Genomic DNA, 19,578 nt, shown 5'->3' with positions numbered 1-19,578 from the left:
CTAATGAGTGCTGTAGTTATGTGGACCTAACCCCCAATGTAGATGCAGCTATGTCAGTTTGCTCAAGGATGTGGTGGTGTTCCTGCATTGATTCAAACCCCTCTTCTGTTAGCATAGGTTTCATCTACACTATGTGGTTATTCCAGTATAGCTACAATTGGCCTCGCTATGCTGGCATAGTTTCCATAGTGTAGATGTACCCTCAGTGATTCTGTGGTATTTTTCTATAGCGATCAAAAACTGAATTTTGTTATTGGAGATAGGCAGTACAATTCTAGATGAAAATGGGGTACAAATAATATGGTATATCCTAGGGCCTCAATTAATCAGAATACAGTCTCTAGCAAACTCATTACTATTTAACAAAGCACTTTAGAGTTGTGTTTAAGACATACTTGTCATAGGCATAGGTGCTTTGCTGAATAGGGATGGACTAAAGAATGTGCTTAAAGTTAAGCATGTGCTTAAGTGCTGTGCTGAATTGGGGTCTAAGGAAAAGAATGAAGTTGAAAAAATGAGTGGTGTTAAAGCTCCCTGGGAAAGACACCTCTGTGTTTTGGCTAATGTTCAGTATTGGTGTTTAACAAAGAAATAATAAGCAGCACAGTAATAAATAGTGCTTACGGGTGGAGTACCCAAAGGGAGTTAGGCACCCTAGTGCCTTTGAAATTCAGTGGGATTTGAGCATCTCCTTCCTTAGGACTATTTTGAAGATCCTAGTGTCCAGGGATTTTTTTTTTAAGAGTTGTAGAGTTTTCATTCTCCTGCTGCAGGATTCAGTAGCACGTCACTGAAATGAATGTCATTTTACCACCAAATTCCTTAAATCCTGGCTATAATCCTCTGTCACTGCATTTGTTTTAAAAAATCAATTTAAACACATTGTAGTTTCTGGAAGGAGTAAAACTCACAGTGTTTCTTTTACAAGTATGAAAGGATCTACATATATGGAATACTGATTCATGTAGTTTGAAGTCAGAGACCATTATATCATTTAGTCTTACCTCCTGCATATCACAGGCCATTAAATTTCACCCAGTTACCCCTGTTCTGAGCACAGTAATGTGTGTTTGGCTAACATATGTCTTCCAGAAAGGCATCCAATCTTGATTTGAATGCATTAAGAGATGGGGAACCGCTTCCCTTGAGAATATGTTCCACTGTTTAAAAAATTGTGCTTAACTTCTAATTTGAATTTGTTTTGGCTTTTGGTTCCTGTTATGCCATTCTCTTACAGATTTAAAAAAAACACTTTAGTACCTCATATTTTCTCCCTGTGAAGGTACTTATTCACTGTAATCAAGTCACCTTTCAATCATATTAAAAGAAGATAGAGGTTGAGCTCTTTAAGTGTCTCAGTTGTAAGTCATTTTCTCTAGCCCTTTGGTCATTTTTGTGGCTCTTTCCTGCACCTTTTCCAATTTATCAACATACTTTTTAAAAATATGGACCCCAGAACTGTGTGCACTATTGGTTTCACCAATGTTGTGTATATAGAAATAAAATTACCTTTTTTATTAGAGTTGGACAATTTTTTGACAAAAAAAAAAGTGCAGAATTGGTGACACCTAAACATTTGGTAAATTTGTGTCTGCATCATCAAATGCTCTTGGTCAGAAAATTGAAGGGAGGGATTGAGAATTTTTTGTTTCAAAATTTCTTTACATCTTATTTTGAAAAATCATTTTCTAAAAAAAGCCTCAAATCACAACAAAACATTTCAATGTTGTCAGAATAAAACACTTCATTTGACCCGAAATGAACATTTTTGTCAACTCTCGATTCACCAATAATTTTGAACACTTTTGGTTTGAACGAAGCTACTTTTTTTTTCTGATTGTTTTGAATTGCTTGGAATCGTTTTCTGATTGTTTGGAATCTTCACATAGCTCTATGTCCTAATCCTCTCTTTATACATCCGATGATTGTATTAGCCCTTTCTCTCCCAGAATCACAGTGGGGCACTCATGTTCAGTTCCTTGTTCACTATGATCCCTGACTCCTTTTCAGAGTCTCTGCTTTCCAAGGTACAGTCCCCAATTCTGTAAGTATAGCCTGCATTTCTTGTTCCTAGATGAATAATTTTGTTATATTATTACTATATTCAAAAACATTTTGTTTGAATAGTCCCAGTTTACTAAGAAATCCAGATTAATGTGTATGGACCACTCAGCTAATCTTTGTCATCCACAAATGTTATCAGCAGTTATATTTACCTGAATCATCCTGCTTGCCCTTTCTGGAACAATAAGCATTATCCCCATCTTCTGCATTTTCCTCAGTATTTCAAGATTTTTAAAAAAAAAATTAACATCAGTGGGCCAGAGATCTCCTCAGCCACACTTTTAGGGTTCTTTGGTGCACATTATGAGTTGTCTGATTTAAAAAGATTGATTTTTGGTAGATGTAGTTTAACATCCTCCATAGTTATTAAAGGCCTGCAAAGCACTGCATCATCCTTATGTTATACAAATATATTATCTTGCTTCTTTCCAAATACAAAACAGAAAAAAGTAACTAAACTTTTCTGCATCATTAACAATTAGCAGTGGGGCAATACCATAGCTAGGATTTAATTTTGTTCCTAATATACTTTCAAAAATATTTAGCCTTAGTCCAGCCAGCCATTATCATTAGTTACCCTTATCAATTTCTACATTTTTATAAATTCTTATTTATATTGCATTGGAATTTATTTCCCACTGTTCTCATTGTTGTTATATGTTGCTTTTTTATTTCTAATTGGTACCTTCACTTCACCAGGATAGGATATTTGCCTAGTCCAAGGCCTCTTTCTTATCTCTGGCATTTTAGCCATCTAATAAACTCTTCTTAAAGATATCACAATTTTATTTCACATTTTACAGTCTAAATTTTTCCTCCCAGTCAATTTCATTCATTTTTGGAAAATTAGTCCCTTTGAAGTGCCAAGTATGCATATTACTGGCTGAGACTGTCCTCTTTACCCGTATTGAATGTAAGGTCATAATTCCTTATCCTTAGCCAACTACCAACTTCTGATTTATTAATCTTACTCGGTCATAAAGAGCTCCAGAATTGGTAGCATAGAAGACTAGATAATCAGAATGGTGCCTTCTGGCCTTGAAATCTATTGTGTGTTGAGAGGCGATACTTTGTGGTTATAAAATTATCATCTACAACTTTAGAAACTCTAGTGATGTTTTATTATTGGCTTCATGAGACCTCCAACATATGATGAGTTTCAGCATGCTCAAATTGCAGAAGTACGCTTTTTTCGTTCAATTTTTTGGGTTGGTTTTAACTCACTTTTGGCTTGAACACTGACAGGTCAATTTACACTAATTGTATACATTATGAAAAATAAATCTTAACTTGAATTTATTGATGTGTTGTTCACTTCATTTGTCAAACAGCAGCATTAGCAAATCTTGAAACAATAATATAACTGAAAGCAAGAAGCATTACTTTCTTCTCAAGGAAAAGATTCTCTAATTCTTTTAAAATAACTGGTAGGAGAACGAGCTTTTAATAGAGTTGTATCTACACTCACCAAGAGATGTAAATGTAAACATTTCATACCAAAATCTTGTTCTCATTTACCCTTTGTGCAATCCTAGGCCAAAATTTTCAAGAGTTTCCTCTAGTTTTGGGTGCCTATGTCTCCTAGTGCCCAATTTAAGAAACCTGGAGCCTGATTTTCAGAGGTGCTTTAGAACTTCATTTGGAGTTGGGAGTACTCAGCACTTCTGATTAGCAGGCCCAAGGTGCCTCAAGCGGGACACCCAAAAAGTGAGGCATCCAAAATCAAAAGTGGTCATTGGGAATTTTGGTCTGGTAACTTCAGTAGTGGTAGCCAGTGTGCATGAGTATGGAAATTTCCCCCTCTGTCTATATGCTATAATATCATCCAATTTACCTAGCTTCTTCCAGAGTTTGCTCCTTTTTACCTTGTACAGCTGCACAGAGGTTGATGATCAGCTAGTTTATTTCTTATATTCTTTATGAATCTCATCTGTTGCCTGGTAGCCAAATAAGAGGGTTTTTTTTCTCATCTCTTAAGAACTCTACATATGTTCTGCTTTAAAACAATGTGGTTTTACTTTGTTTTCTTTAAAAAAAAACACAAGTAAAACACTCCACAGTGTTTTATTTATATATATATATATATATTTATATATATATATATACAAATCATTTATGATGGGTGGGGGTAGAGAGAGAAAGAAAGGTGGCAAAAAAACAGAGAAGGGGCACAAGGTCTGGAAATCAAGTGAATGTAACAAACAAGTCAGCCAACTCTTGCAATGGAGAGGGGAAAGAAACATGCTAACAAGATGTTTCCCATGTTTTACCAAAGATAAACTAGTAACAGGGTTGGCAGCAGGTACCAGAGAAGATCAGTCAGCTGAGATTCTCTTTTGCTTTATTGAGCTCATATTTCCCTGCTAAACAGAATTAGCACCTTCACTTTCATGGACTCTTTTAAGTCAAGAGAGTTTTCTTTATGCTGTTATGATAAAACAGCCTGTGGAAAGCAGTAAAATTAAAGGGATGCTCATAAATATATCTTATGCATAAAGGGGTACTGTGACGTGGGCTTTATTGGTGTAAATTTGAGATGGCTGCATTAGATAGTTATTCTGGTTATTTTCAATTTGTGCCATTAACACCTTAATACTATACTACGCCATGATTTCTTATCTCTAGCTAGACTAAAATATTTCCCTTTTCTCTTAAACACTACATAAGGCATTATTAGTATGAGCAACAATCCACTTTACTTTATTGTTTATTATTGTAGTAGCACCTAGGAGCTCCAGTTATAGATCAGGAGCCCATTGTACTAAGTTCAAAACACAGAACAAAAAGACAGTCAAAGCCCCAAAAGCTTAGTCTTAAGGCAGGTGACAAAGATACAGATAGATGTAGCCAGACCAATGGGGGAGTGTAAGAAAACAGAGCAAGCACAACAGGCAGTGGTTTCAAAACACCAGCTGCCTAACCACTGTCAAGTTTTGGGGGGGGGTTTGTAGGCATTATGGCAAAGTCATGAGGTGGGATCTGCAGGTGGCATGACGCACTCCATATGCTTTATGAAAATATGCTTATAAATGTGAATATGTAGTAACTGGAATATGCTTTATGCAAAAGGTCTCTTGTAAGGCATCAATCATTACAAAGCTTATAATCTACTGAGTGTGTTCATCCTATTTGTTTTCATGTATTATTTCTATGTCTGGAGATAAGAGAATAAGATATAAACTTGTATTACTGATGTAATCATATGAAGTGGAAGCCATTAAGCATGCTTCAGAATCAATGAACAATAAATGGCTCTGTTTTCTTGCAAACCTTCTGGTCTATGTGTTGGGTCAGCCCAGGAAGAATGGAGACTAGGGGTCTTATGGAGACTGTAGAATGGAGACTAGGGACCATGTCACCTGATAATAAAATCCATCTCAAATCTGGTATTTTCCCATTTAGAAGGAGGGGTGGGGCCCAGAGAGACAAAAGGTTCTTGCCTTGTGCCAAAGCTATAAAAGCGGGTAAAGCAGGACAAAAGAGGCAGCTGGTCATGAGAAAGCCCCTGCTTACCACCTGAAATGTCTGCTGAAACTAACAAAGACTGTACAGGGGAAAGGATTGGGCCCAGACTAGGAAGGAGTCTAGTCTGTGAAAGACGCGTACTGGAACATCTCTGAGGTTGAGACATTACCTGTAATCAAATTTCTTAATGTATTATGCTTATACTTGTGTGTTTTTGCTTTATTTTCCTTGGTGACTTTGTTCTGTTATGACTTGAAATCATTTAAATCCTACTTTTTATATTTAATAAAATCACTTCTGTTTATTAATAAACCCAAAGTAAGTGATTAATACCTGGGGGACCAAACAGCTGTGCATATCTCCCTATCAGTTTAGAGGGCAGACAATTTATGAGTTTACCCTGTATAAGATTTATACAGAGTAAAACGGGTTTATTTGTGGTTTGGATCCCATTGGGAACTGGGTGTCTGGGTGCTGCAGAGGTAACCTGCTGAGCTGTTTTTGGTTAGTCTGCAGCTTTGGGGGTGTGGTCCAGACCCTGAGTCTGTGTTGCAGCTGGCTAGGGTGTCTGGCTCAACAAGGCAGTCCTGGAGTCCCAAGCTGGCAAGGAAAATGGGCTCAAAGGTAATTTCAGCACATCAGGTGACAGTCCAAAGGGGGTCTCTGTGACTGAACCCGTCACAGGTGGATAATGAAGTAGCTTTGTGGATGCTTACCAGGACACTCCTCCAAAGCATGAGGGTCAGCAAAGGAGAAAACATGATAGTGCTCATTTGAAAATTTAACGAGTGGGCGATGGAAGTTGGCATCATGGGTCAATCAGAGGTGGGAGTTATCATATCAATAATCAATGAGAGCTGAATGGTAGAGTGGAGATGGTCCTTAGTCTTTGAAAATGAAGACAAGTAGCTTATGTTTGATGCAATAGAAAAGGGGAAGCCAGTGGGAGGTTGCAAAGAGGTGGGTGACATGGATAAAGCAATGGGCTAGGAAAACAATCTTTGAAGCAGCATTCTGAATAGATATGAATGAGACAAGACTGCATTTTGTCAATGGCACAGAAAAGGCTGTTTCGGTAAAGGCTGTTGAAGTATCATGTCTTGATTATGTGAGCCTGGATAAGAGATTTAGCTCTGTGGATGAATAGGAAAGGACATATCTTAGCGATGTTATGAAGAAAGAATCTGCAAGATTTAAAAATAGTTGGTCCTCTCTCTAGGTCTTCAAGAGAAAAAGATACCCAGCTTATGGGGCTGAGTGACAGGCAGGATGGTGGTGTTTTTTGTTTTTTGTTTTATTTTAAAGTACAGTATTGGGAATCCTTGTAAGAAGACTATTTTAGAAAAGTATAAGGAAGTTTTGACAAAAGATTTTTTTTATTGTTCCATTTGTAAATTCAGGCTTCCTTACTGTAAGCTCCAAGTGAGGAAGTGTGAGGGGGAGGCAGAAATTATAAATGGCATTTAACTTTTTCAGCTATAGTAACATCAAGTTACTACTCTTGAGGTTTTGGATCTTAACAAGGGCCAAAATGTTCAGACACTGGGTGCTTTAAATTAGCACCCAAATGTTATCCATATTTGGACACCTAAATAAAAGTGGCCTGATTTTCAGAGGTGCTAAGCCATGGGAGCTGTGGGTCCACAGCACCTCTGAAACCTAGGCCACTTTTATTTAGATGCTTATATATGTAGACAGATCTCTAATAGTAGGCAGTTCAATGTGAACTCTTTGGCCAGAATCCATATATCATTAAAAAGGGGAAATTACTACTGCCTTTTCTAATAGTTTTGCAACTATTGGGGTTAATTCTGATCTGTTACTCCAGTGTTAAAAGAGTTAGTCCACTGACTTCAATGGAGATATTCCAGGTTTATGTGAGTGTAACTGAGATAAGAATTTGGACGCTCTTTTGGACTGATCGGCTGCAAGATATCTGACCTTATGCAATTTACTGGGCGAGGGCAGAATAGTGACCTCATTTCAGCTTGGACTAGTGTAATAAGAATAGGCTGCAAGACCTGCCCACAGATCTGGGGGATCTGTATAATAGTCTGTGCCTTTACTTTGTCTCTGGTTCCTAAAAAAACTGCTGCTGCCTCCCAAACCTGCCCTGAACCCAACTGCAAGTGTCAAGTTTGAATTGCATCATAGAAATAACCTCACCCTCTTGGGCATGGGTTGGTTTGGGTGGGCTCAGATCACTTCCTCCTACTCGTGTGTGCCATGCAATCACTGCTGTGTGCCCTACTCCTGCCAGTCACCACGTTGCTACACTGTGTGTGCTGTAGAATGAATGTGTTGACAAATCTCAGGACCTCTCACTCCACACAGCACAGTGAGGAGGTAGTGAACAACAGAGGGCATGTAGCTAGCACCACAGGCAGGAAGTAGCCAGAGATGGATTGCAGGCAAGAGGCGGGGGAGAGATGGGGAAGCAGGAAGACCCTACCAAGTGAAGCCCCAAAGGAGAGGTGGTGGTGCTAAAACAAATTTAAGGAGAAAAGTCAGGTTGGGTCAATTCTGAAAATAATTGACCCTCTTGGGATTGGGTTTGCGTTTGGCTCCACTTGTGCTCACACTGGGTTCCACTCACCTTTTAATATTAGGCTCGACCAGACCTCTAATCCAGAGCCATGATGCTCCTTTATAGATATCCCCGTGATTGCCTCAGGACACCGAAAAGGTGGGATATCTCCTGAGGTGGCTCTAAATCATGCCAGCCTGTTGAGACAAAGGGCATAAAGATGGCTTTGAACAATGTTTTCCCTTCACTTTCCTCAGTTGTACCAAGCAGAGGTAGTTACGGCTGAGCACCTACTCCTGTATCTATCAATTTCAGAAAGATGATGCTTTTTTCTTTCCCAATTTCATATAAGTGGTCTACTATACAATTAATGTAAAAGTCTAAATATAGTTTCTTGATTACTATTGATGAAACACGCTGAAATAATTTAGCTCATTTATAGAGCAAAATGTCATTTTTAAAGGGTGTAACAAAACAGATTTAGTCTAGCACTCTAGTTTATGTGGAAAGATATTGTCACTTTTGTCAATCCTATAGACAACCAGGGGGACTTAATTCTCAAAGCCACAGACTGGGGACATTATTGCCATCCAGAGGTCACTTTTTTCAGTCCAAAGGACAATATTTTTTTATATAGAGACTGGAGTTTTCAGTCTGTTTTTTATTATAACTTTTTTAATAGCTCTTTTTGTTTTAAACGTTGCACAACATTTTGCACAGCAAGAGATTTTTATTTTCTAGCCAGCTCCAATGATATTTTAGTTGGTGTAAAACTGGCAGAACTGACTCCTGAGCCAACTTCCCCCACACCACCACAACCTGACATGTTGGGGAATGTTGGAGGTGGGAAGAAGTTGAGACACAGCACCAGCTCTTGGAGACTATACCCAAATAAAGTAAGTCAAGCTGCCCCATGGCTGTTGTAACTCTTGCTGGGCAGTGACAAACTGAACTGTGACTGAAACTAGTATAGTACTACATACTTTTTAGTTGTCCTGTTGGACTTTTGGTTATTTATTTTTCTTTACTGATTCTTCCCAATGAATTTTTTTTATCTTGAACTTGTCTCCTAATCACAAACATTCTGGACTGTCTTTACCTACCTTTTTTCCCCCTAGATTGTCATTTTCAAGACACGCTGAGTTGTTTGTCAATATTTTTAGGCACAACCACAAGAACAAAATTTAAAACCCACCCATCAAATTTTCCTCTTAAGTCACTTATTCAATTACTACAAGTTTTGAAGAATGGAAAACAGTAGCCTTGAAGCCCTCATGCACATCTTTCTGGCTAGAAATCTAGGACAGGGAAACCAAGTGACGCTACAGATACTTTTGCAGCTGCACTTGGTTTCAGGTCTTTCCTGGACTGCGAAACTTACACTATCCTTTGTGAAGTTATTTATTCATTATGACTAAGGATGTGCAGAACAACCATATGCATGGTTCTTTACATTAAGCTTTTTGCAGCTTGTATTGTGGGCAGACTAGGCATTCTCATTCCTTCTAAAACCAACATACCAAAGCAGTGAGATCTCACAGCAGCCGACTACAAGCTGAGTAGACAGAATTCAAAGGGGACTGGATGCCTTAGGAATAAGTAATGTCCCCCAGTTCCCATCAGTAGTTCACATCTAATTGTTCTTGTTGGCTTTATGTGAATGAGTTGATAGTCTCAGTCTAATTTCAAATGGATAGATTCCCCCAACAACAAAATCCACCATTAAGAATTAATGGAAAGTTTACTGACATCTTACTTCTATCGGGGACCCATTCAGAACTGACACTGTGAGTGACTAATTAAAAAATAGTTAATCAATAACGTTATTCTTGCAAGGCATGAGTCTGTAGATATCTTTCCTCTAGGAACTGAACTGTGCAATTTCATGTAATCATAGAATGACCTTCAGATGGTAACAGCTTTATTCAAGCAGCAAAGAATCCTGTGGCACCTTATAGACTAACAGACGTTTTGCAGCATGAGCTTTCGTGGGTGAATGCCCACTTCGTCGGATGCAAGAGTGGAAATTTCCAGGGGCAGGTAAATATAAGCAAGCAAGAAGCAAGCTAGAGATAACGAGGTTAGATCAATCAGGGAGGATGAGGCCCTGTTCTAGCAGTTGAGGTGTGAAAACCAAGGGAGGAGAAACTGGTTCTGTAGTTGGCAAGCCATTCACAGTCTTTGTTTAATCCTAAACTGATGGTGTCAAATTTGCACATGAACTGAAGCTCAGCAGTTTCTCTTAGAAGTCTGGTCCTAAAGTTTTTTTGCTGGAGGATGGCCACCTTAAGATCTGCTATTATGTGGCCAGGGAGGTTGAAGTGTTCTCCTACAGGTTTTTGTATATTGCCATTCCTAATATCATACCTAATATCTCGATGCCAACTCTGCCCACATATCTACACCAGCAACACCATCACAGGACCTAACCAGCTCAGCCACACCATCACCGGTTCATTCACCTGCACATCCACCAATGTAATATATGCCATCATATGCCAGCAATGCCCTTCTGCTATGTACATCGGCCAAACTGGACAGTCTCTAAGGAAAAGGATAAATGGACACAAATCAGATATTAGGAATGGCAATATACAAAAACCTGTAGGAGAACATTTCAACCTCCCTGGCCACACAATAGCACAATAGCCACACAATAGCAGATCTTAAGGTGGCCATCCTCCAGCAAAAAAACTTTAGGACCAGACTTCTAAGAGAAACTGCTGAGCTTCAGTTCATGTGCAAATTTGACACCATCAGTTTAGGATTAAACAAAGACTGTGAATGGCTTGCCAACTACAGAACCAGTTTCTCCTCCCTTGGTTTTCACACCTCAACTGCTAGAACAGGGCCTCATCCTCCCTGATTGATCTAACCTCGTTATCTCTAGCTTGCTTCTTGCTTGCTTATATTTACCTGCCCCTGGAAATTTCCACTCTTGCATCCGACGAAGTGGGCATTCACCCACGAAAGCTCATGCTGCAAAACGTCTGTTAGTCAATAAGGAGCCACAGGATTCTTTGCTGCTTTTACAGAACCAGACTAACACGGCTACCTCTCTGATACTTGACAGCTTTATTCACTCCATATTAGATTTGAATCAGTGATGGAGAGGTAAAAATTCAATATACCTCACTGAACCACAGTCTCAATGGATTTGATGCATTTTGTGGTATGTTTAATAATTTCTTTGCTCAGATCTATCCAATCTGTTCAAGCAAATGTAAGGTATATTGTCTAAGGAATAAATCAACCTACATAGTCATAGGGTTGGATTTTTACAGGAGCCTAAGGGACTTAGACACCTATTTCCCATTGAAACCACCAGTCTAAAATTCCCAGACATAACCAATAAACTAATGTGAGCATATGAGTTTTAGTAATTCCAGAGGCAGCTGGATTAAAAGAAACTTTTGATATATGTAAGATGTTTTGGGCTTCCTGTAGGTAATTTTTTACGTAAGGATGTGTTGTGACTCCCGTTTTTATTATGAGGCTGTTTTTAAACTTTTCTTGTGCTCCCACTCACAATTCTCTATGGTATGCCAAACTCTTTTTCTCTGACATTCCATCTACTGTTTTTATCTTTTATTGACTTCAGAATTAAAAATTGCAGTTGAAAGCTCCATTTTTCACTGTTTGTTCTGCACACAAACATAAGAATTATGATGATCCCTCCTCCAATCCTAAAGTACATTCACCAGGCTGAACTAAGAAATAAAACTACGTTTAGAGTATTAATGATCAAATCACGGCTAACTGCTGATAATTGTTTAATAACTATACTAGCATTCCAATAAGCAGCTTTGTGCATTCTCTCATGTCATATACACGGGAAGAGCTCCTGGTAAACATACAAAACCACCTCATTGTCCTTCTTCAAACCTCTTCTGAAAACTCTTTTGCCATGACCTACAAAGAACATGACAATGGCTAGGCAACAAGTATATTTTAGCCACCGTTTATCAGGCTGTTCATAATCATCTCATGCTTTGGGTCAGGGAACCTTTTTATTATGTTTGTATAGTTCTTAACACAGTGATCCCTGACTGACTGAAGCCCTGACATTCACCCCAATACCAGCAATAGTAATTCATGCTCTATTTGCTGTTAGCTATTGTTAGAAACAAAAAGTTATCTAACCAAAGCACCTATGGAAAATGAGACTCTCACAAATTATTCAAATCAGTTATTATACTAGGTATTATAAATTCAGCTAGGCCCCAAGCAAGAAAAACAATGTGCTTAACTTTTTAGTTCTGTTGAAGTCAATGGGACTACTTGCACACTTAAAGTTAAGCAGCCGCTTAAGTGCTTTGCTGGATCAAAGGCTCTAGTTAATGGACTGTTTGATTAGAAGCATTTTATCTCCTTTGTTTAACACTGAGTAGAAAACTGTTTTCTTGCATATTTAATTTTTTGATGTTGCAAACTTTTCAAGTATTACACGAGTAATTCAAAATACCCTTGGTTTGTTTATTTTCTTGGCCCCAAGGGTGGGAGTACTGGCCAGATTTACAATTTTGCTGCTAATTTCTTTTAAATTTAGTGGTCAAAAGCCATCAATCTCCAGGCTGATTTTATTAAAGAATCCTGCTTCATTCAAGTAGGATGTAAGAAATCAATGAATTAAAACACTTCAGTTTCTGGTGGACAAAAAAATACCCTATATGAGCATATCATAGATCCAAATAGCACTTTCTGAACTAGCCTATGGGCAGTGATCTAACCAGCAGTGACTGTCAACTCTTTAACTGTAAAGCAGCAATGAGTACTTTAGGGTTGAATATTTCCTGGGGAATAACTCGAGTTCCCACAACTACAGGCACCATCAAAAATTTTTTAAAAATAGCGTAGATTTCCACCCCCTGCCCTCCCAGCAAACTGAAAAAGCAAAAGTAATATGACACATGGTGGCCCTTGCTGACTGACACATGCACGCAGAGAGAAAAAAGCTTGGGAATAGAGGCTTACTTTAGCATATTTCTCAGCTCTGTTTCACATAACATTCTTTTTAAAAAATTCATTGGATTATGCAAATATTAGCAAGGCCAAATTGGCTAAGTGTAAATTATGTCTCACCTCTTTTGAGTGTTGATACTCTCCAACATAAAATAGCAGTAATCTCCCAAAGGCAATCATTAGGTCCAATTAATACAACCATCACATTTCTCTACCAACTTGTATAATGGTGTAACATGCAAAGAATAGATACTGTATTCCAGGGAGTGCCATTAGTAATCAGGAATTCTAGAATCATTAAACTTTAAAGGCTCAGAAATAGAGTGGCTGCCCACAGAGGGAGTGAAACAAAGTATAAATGAAAGGTGAAGGCAAACTCAAAAGGACCACTCTACTAGTTGCAATTGCCCAGTGCTGAGCAGTCAATGCCCTTTCTTTGCTAATCAGCAACTACTGCTCTATTCAGTCTGCAATATGCTTCCTTTCCATGTAACGGAAAGCTTAGCCAAATGTTGGGCTTCATTGGTTCATATTTTCATTGCAGAGGAGGTTGAGGTTGGCTAATGTAACAGCATGTAGAAAAGAGCAGACAAATGGTCTGTTTTTAAACCAGGTGCTCCTACCCACATGGCACGAGTCTAAAGATGGCAATTATGGGGTTCCATAGTCATGAGCTCTGACATTCAGATTAAGGCCCCTATGGTGCAATGACATGTGCCTTCACAATGTCATTGCAACATTGGGTCCTAAATGGGCTTACTTTACAAGTTAGAGTTTTGTGTGGGCAGGGGGAGGGGGAGGGGGGTTCTAACTGTCATCCCTACAAACTCAAGCTGATGTGAATATCTGGCTTCATTCTCTCTGGTTTATGTATCATTAAGAGTAATAAAAATCCAGTAAATGGAACTTAATTAACAATTCTGCAAGGGGAGTTGGAATGACTGTGGGACTATGAATCACTTGCTTCCCAACTTTACAGAGTTTGTGCATCCAGAAGGAGGTTTGGACACCATTCTACAGAGACCGGGAAGTGTATGTATGTGTGCACCCATAATTATATTTTTGCATTTGAACTTGATCATAACAAGTACTAAAACTGTGAGGAGGAGGAATCCTGAACATATAGTCTTTAAAAGATAACACTCTCAAATGTTTCAAGGGTTATAACTTGTGTGTGAAAATGAGAGAGAGATTTCCTAAAACTTTTTTTCTTTACAGATATTGTGACTCTCCAATCAGAGCCTTAACTCCATATAATATTATATCCAAACCCCCAAAAGGCTAAACTGTGGTCTCTACCACAGCAGAAAAGAGCTGAGGAACAAAAAACGGTTTAGTTTTCTTTCCCAGTGTTAGCATATTGGCTTCCCCAAAACTGGGGGGTGTGGGAGTGGGGGAGGAGGTGAGAGAGAGAATTGAAACTGAACCTCTGAACAATGATTCTGAGTACAGCAGTAAAATACAAAGATCTATGTATTTTATTGCTTCACTTTCATTTGAGGTTGTTGTCTGCTATGGGCACTTCCTTTGGGATAAACTCCCAAAATGTTCTATAGAAGAGGCAAATTAAATTGAAATAAGCAAAGTTTGCAGATTGGTAGCTAGTGGTTTCTCTAGAGAGACAGTCCAATGATGAAGTAAATCTACAGACTGCTGCAGTGGGAAAAGAAGGAAACCAGTTATGTAGTGTGTGTGTTTTGAAATTCTAAATAGAAGCAATTGGACTCTTTTTTGTGTTAGAAAAAGAGGTTAGGAGTTAGGGAGTTCTGTTTAGGCTTGAATAGAGAAGGCTGGGCATTCCTGGGTGAACCAGGAAATACAATACAAATCTTTACCCAATATTTAAAACTTATCCAAAATGGACTTTTTTTAAATTATATTTTTAAAAACATTTTCCATTTTCACACATGTCTGTACCTCCTGGATGGGAAAAGCTTCAGAAATGAAAGTGCTAATGTACTACCAGAAGGGACTGTCTTTTAGACACATTTCCAACACAAGTGAAAGCAGGATACACTGGAAACCTTAAGAGGAAGCTATTGTGGCTTTAGCCTAGTTTTGCATAGTCAAGAGGCTTACAAATTTTGGACAAGGTTAAGATAAGCATGCAATCATTTGGGTACATATTCAATCTAAACCATTTGTGGTTTATTCATCAGTGGATGTGATCTTTCTGATGCTTCCAAGCCCATAAATTAGAGACAGACATTTTGGTTTTTTGCACAGCACTTGATATAATGAGATACAATCCCCATCTGGGCACTTGTGAAGAGTAATTGCACATTTGCAAGATATTGTGAGATTTATAATAGAATCGCATCATTATCTCAATCAATAAGGAGAACTCCATCTTACTCAGAGGAGTAAATTGGCACAACATGGTGAGTTTTTGTGAAAGATATCATGTGATCTCCCATGAAAACCAAAATTATTGCATGTCACTTTTGCATATTCATTAGATTATTCTGCAATACTGTATTTCAAGTATTCTTATGAACATGAACAAGCCCAGACTAAACAGGATATAGTTAGAGATGAAAAATGATGTTGTGCTGTGATCTCTGCAATGAGACCTCAGCAATTTTTAAGAGAGGAACATTGAATTATGGGGAGAACTGAGCAGTCAAAAGTAGACATGGTAATATAAACTAAATCTCAGGAGGAAAAATGGTTGTATTGAAAATAATAATCTGGAGAATGAAAATTAAGCTTCTTTCTGTAGAAGTCAAAAGAATATTTCCCTCTGTGCCTGCACTCATGCCCTTGCCTGACATTTGTGACTCTGTGTAACCCACCACCATCAGACCTGTCCACAGTTTGTCTCTCACCCATATCACTCTTACCAAGTCCCTCTCCAAAGGTTCTGTTGTGACCCGTGGCCAACACATGTTCCATTATATATTACAGACAGCACCCTAGTCTCAGATCAATTCATCATCTTCCCCTTGCCCCCTGTGGCTTTCAATCCTTCACATAACTTCATGTAAATTAACAATGAAAGATTATCAGGGGAAAAAAGTGTGGGAAACTGTAGTGGCTTGCATTCAAGCTTTATGAAGCATCAGTGAACAAATGAGAACAAAACCAACCAAACAACCAAAATCTTTGCAGACAACCACAACAGGATCTTACACCATGGGAATCCAATAGTCTTTGGCTGACACAAGACAGAAAGAAATTACTCACATTTATGAGGACAGAAGTAAATTTTTCAATTATCCACATAATCAGTGGAAAACTGTAGCTAAAATAGATAATAGAAGATACATTTGCAGTAATTTTATCTATTGGGTTGGGTGTTTATTTTCTTTGTGAGTGTACTACTTTTTTTTAACACCAGCAAAATAATACCTGAATTAATCTGTTAGGTCCTGATCTTGCAGTTGCTTAACTTTACTCATATGAGCAATCCCATTGGTTTCAATTGGGATTATTCAATGAGCAATGTTAAGAATGAGTTTGTAAAAATCAAGATTCTATTCTCTAATAAATTCTTTCTGTACAGTAGTGAGATGTCTTCTTACTAGAAGGGTGAATGAGTTTGAACATAAGGTAATGTAAGTGTTCACAAGCGTTCCTCAGATGGGTGTTTTTTTCTGCAACTGTAGCAAACAACAGATTGGTGGAGGCTGGGGCTGGATTTGCCCCACACTTCAGAGGCCTCTTTGGGAGGAGAAGCAGTCCAGTTGCATTACACAAAGAGGGTGCCAGGTAGAAGTCAATCACCTCCTACATAGCTGAGCCCAGCTTATTGCAGACAATGTGGAAGTGGCAGGGCATGAGAAGCCAGAGTAGGGATTAAAGGTTCTTCTGCTGCTTCAACCCATCCTATCCTCCTCCCCTCTACAGGGACACACACAAGGGGCCACTGATTCTACTTCAGCCATTCCTTCCACTCTGTGTCCTATACATTTATCCAGTCTTCCACTTAGAATCTTGAACCAGGCACTGTTTCACCATTCCTTTTGTATGGGGATGAAGTAGTTGTCCTTTGTTTTGTAAGACCTGCTAGCTAACTTATACTATGTTCCTGAGGGGAAAGAAATCATCTGCTAGTAGGAAAGGAAAGCCCATAAAGGAAAGCTCTATATGGCATAACTGTACTTAAAATGAAATCAAAGCCTGTAGCTTGGGATGAACATGCCAACTTTGGGGAGAAGATGGAATTTTTCACGGTAAACTTATCACTGGTTTCCTAAATGACCTAAGATAAACAGAAAAAACCCTTTTATGTGGTTGCTGTGATTTAAGCAAGGTCTGCAAGTTGGCAGCCTATCATCAGAGGTTTCAAAGTGAAAGAAAAAAGCCAGCTTCCATTTGCAGAGTATCTTCCTGCTATTTGTACATAGTCTATCTTGGTAGCTGACATATGCTGGAGTACATGCTGTCTGTGGGCTTGAAAATCTCACGGCAGTAATCAGAAGTGTACTGGTCCTGATGGCAGGCATCAAATCGGTTACTGCCAGATCTTTGAACTACGAAAATAAATAGAGAATGGAAATGTATTGTATTGGCCAAGCCTGAGGCCTAGTCATCTGTCTTGGAGCATGCTCTGGTGAAAGTGTTTGACTTGGATTTCTTCCATCACATGTGGTAGCTGCAAGAGTGAAGAAAAAAGAATAATGTTAGAGGTATATTTAATAGTGTGTTGGCTTAACAATCCTCAGGATACGTTTACTTCCATGTTCTCTTAGGAGTCAGAGCTTACCTTCTTTGTTGTGCCTCTGGATGAGTGCACATACAAGATCATGCATATATATATATATATATTATTTCTGAAAGGCTACACACAGTTAAACACACATGTATCTATTACACATGGTTATAGCTAGGACAGGATTGGAGTTGTGTGTGCAATAACTCTCAATTTTGACATCTTTGACTTACAAAGTTCTTTCAGTGAAAAGCTTCAAATCAGAAGATTTGGAATGCACCATAACTGAATGTTTGGTGGTTTTGACTGAAATATATTCTTCTTCTCTTCTCTTTTGTGGCCAGTGTATAGAACAATATAGGATCCCCTTTTTCTTTACTTGGCTACATTTTTTTTAATAAGAGCCTCCTCCTAGTCCCTCCTTATTCATAATAATCATGTGATTACGAAAATTATGCATTTGTCAAGAGTGTGCCCCGTGCAAAGATATCATATTCTTACGTGTTCTGCATTAGGGAATACTATGCATGTTTTCACAGCTGAATTAGTTTGTATTATGGATTATCAGGAGGAGCTTTTTAAAAATTAAGTGAAACTTTATAATCTTGAAACAAAGCAAAATAACTATTTTCTATACTTCTATCCCAGTTTTTCCAATAACTGCTTCTGGTGCTCAAAGTATTTGGTAGAACACTAATGAAGAGAAAGAAGATGAGAAAACATAAAGGGCCAGATTCCTTGGTACAATCTCACAGTTTTGTACCATGCTGGCAATGCAAAGAGACTATAAGCCTGGCTGAACTAGGTTCATAGCTGTTTTGTCATTTGACTACCACAAAAGCAACTGGAATGTACTGAAAAATATGGTTCAAAATAACTATGCTAGCGTTTCATTTATGAATGATAAATGCTGCTTTTATTTTTATAGCTACCAGACTACACTTAAGGTAAATGTACACACAGTGGAAGTTCAGTGCTGTTCTCAAAGAAAAGCTAACAAAAAAGTACTAAAAATAATTTTTAGTTTTTTACAAACAATGACTTTTTAACATAAATCTTACTTTTTAAAGAATATATAGGCTGTTATGTTGTCAGGAAATGATGCAGAAAAAGTCTGAAAGAAATTCATTCTGCACTCCAGGGTGACAGTCACCACCTGAATGGTGTGGAGCTCTGGTCCTTGTGTGACAATGCAGAAGTGGTTGGGGATTGGCCCAAGAGAGGGGTGGAGCTAGACAATCTTTCTGCTGCAGACATCCTCCTGCGCTGTGTGGAGGGTGCACATAAAAAGAGATTGAATAAGCGCTTGCCTACCCTGAAAAGCTAATATGGATTAATGTAAGGTGTGAATGCAAAGCTTAGTATCGATTCTGGAATAACTTCACATGTGGAGAAGCCCTCAGTTACTTCCAATTTGAACTTTCATACGAACACATTTTCATATGTGTATTATGAGACTATTAATGTCCATGAACTTTCTTTCCAATAAAAAGCAACATGTTCATGTTTTCAGAAAACAAAAAAGGATGCTAAAGTGAATATGCATGTTTATTCAAACAAATATTTGGGAATACTTTCTTGCCCAGTTCTACATGTGACGACTCTGAACAATAAGAATAAACAACCCACAGCATTGTTTAAAAAAAAAACCAAAAACCTGCAAAAACTTAATAAAGCAAATTTTTATAGTTCACGTTTAACATGGTCTGCACAGTTTATGCACTTTCCACAAATAGTCAGAGAATTCTAAATAGAAGAGGTAATCATCCCTTTACTGAGCTATGTTAAAACGTGCAGGGATGATTATTCTGACAAGGATATTTTTTGGTCTCATCTGGAAGAATAGGTAATTGGACTGAACTTTCAAATTTAAATTAAGATGCATTAACCAATTCCAATGAAAGTA

Source organism: Mauremys reevesii, linkage group 5, assembly GCF_016161935.1.
Source record: "Mauremys reevesii isolate NIE-2019 linkage group 5, ASM1616193v1, whole genome shotgun sequence".
Taxonomy (NCBI): Eukaryota; Metazoa; Chordata; order Testudines; family Geoemydidae; genus Mauremys; species Mauremys reevesii.
Note: the sequence above shows the minus strand (reverse complement) of the source record.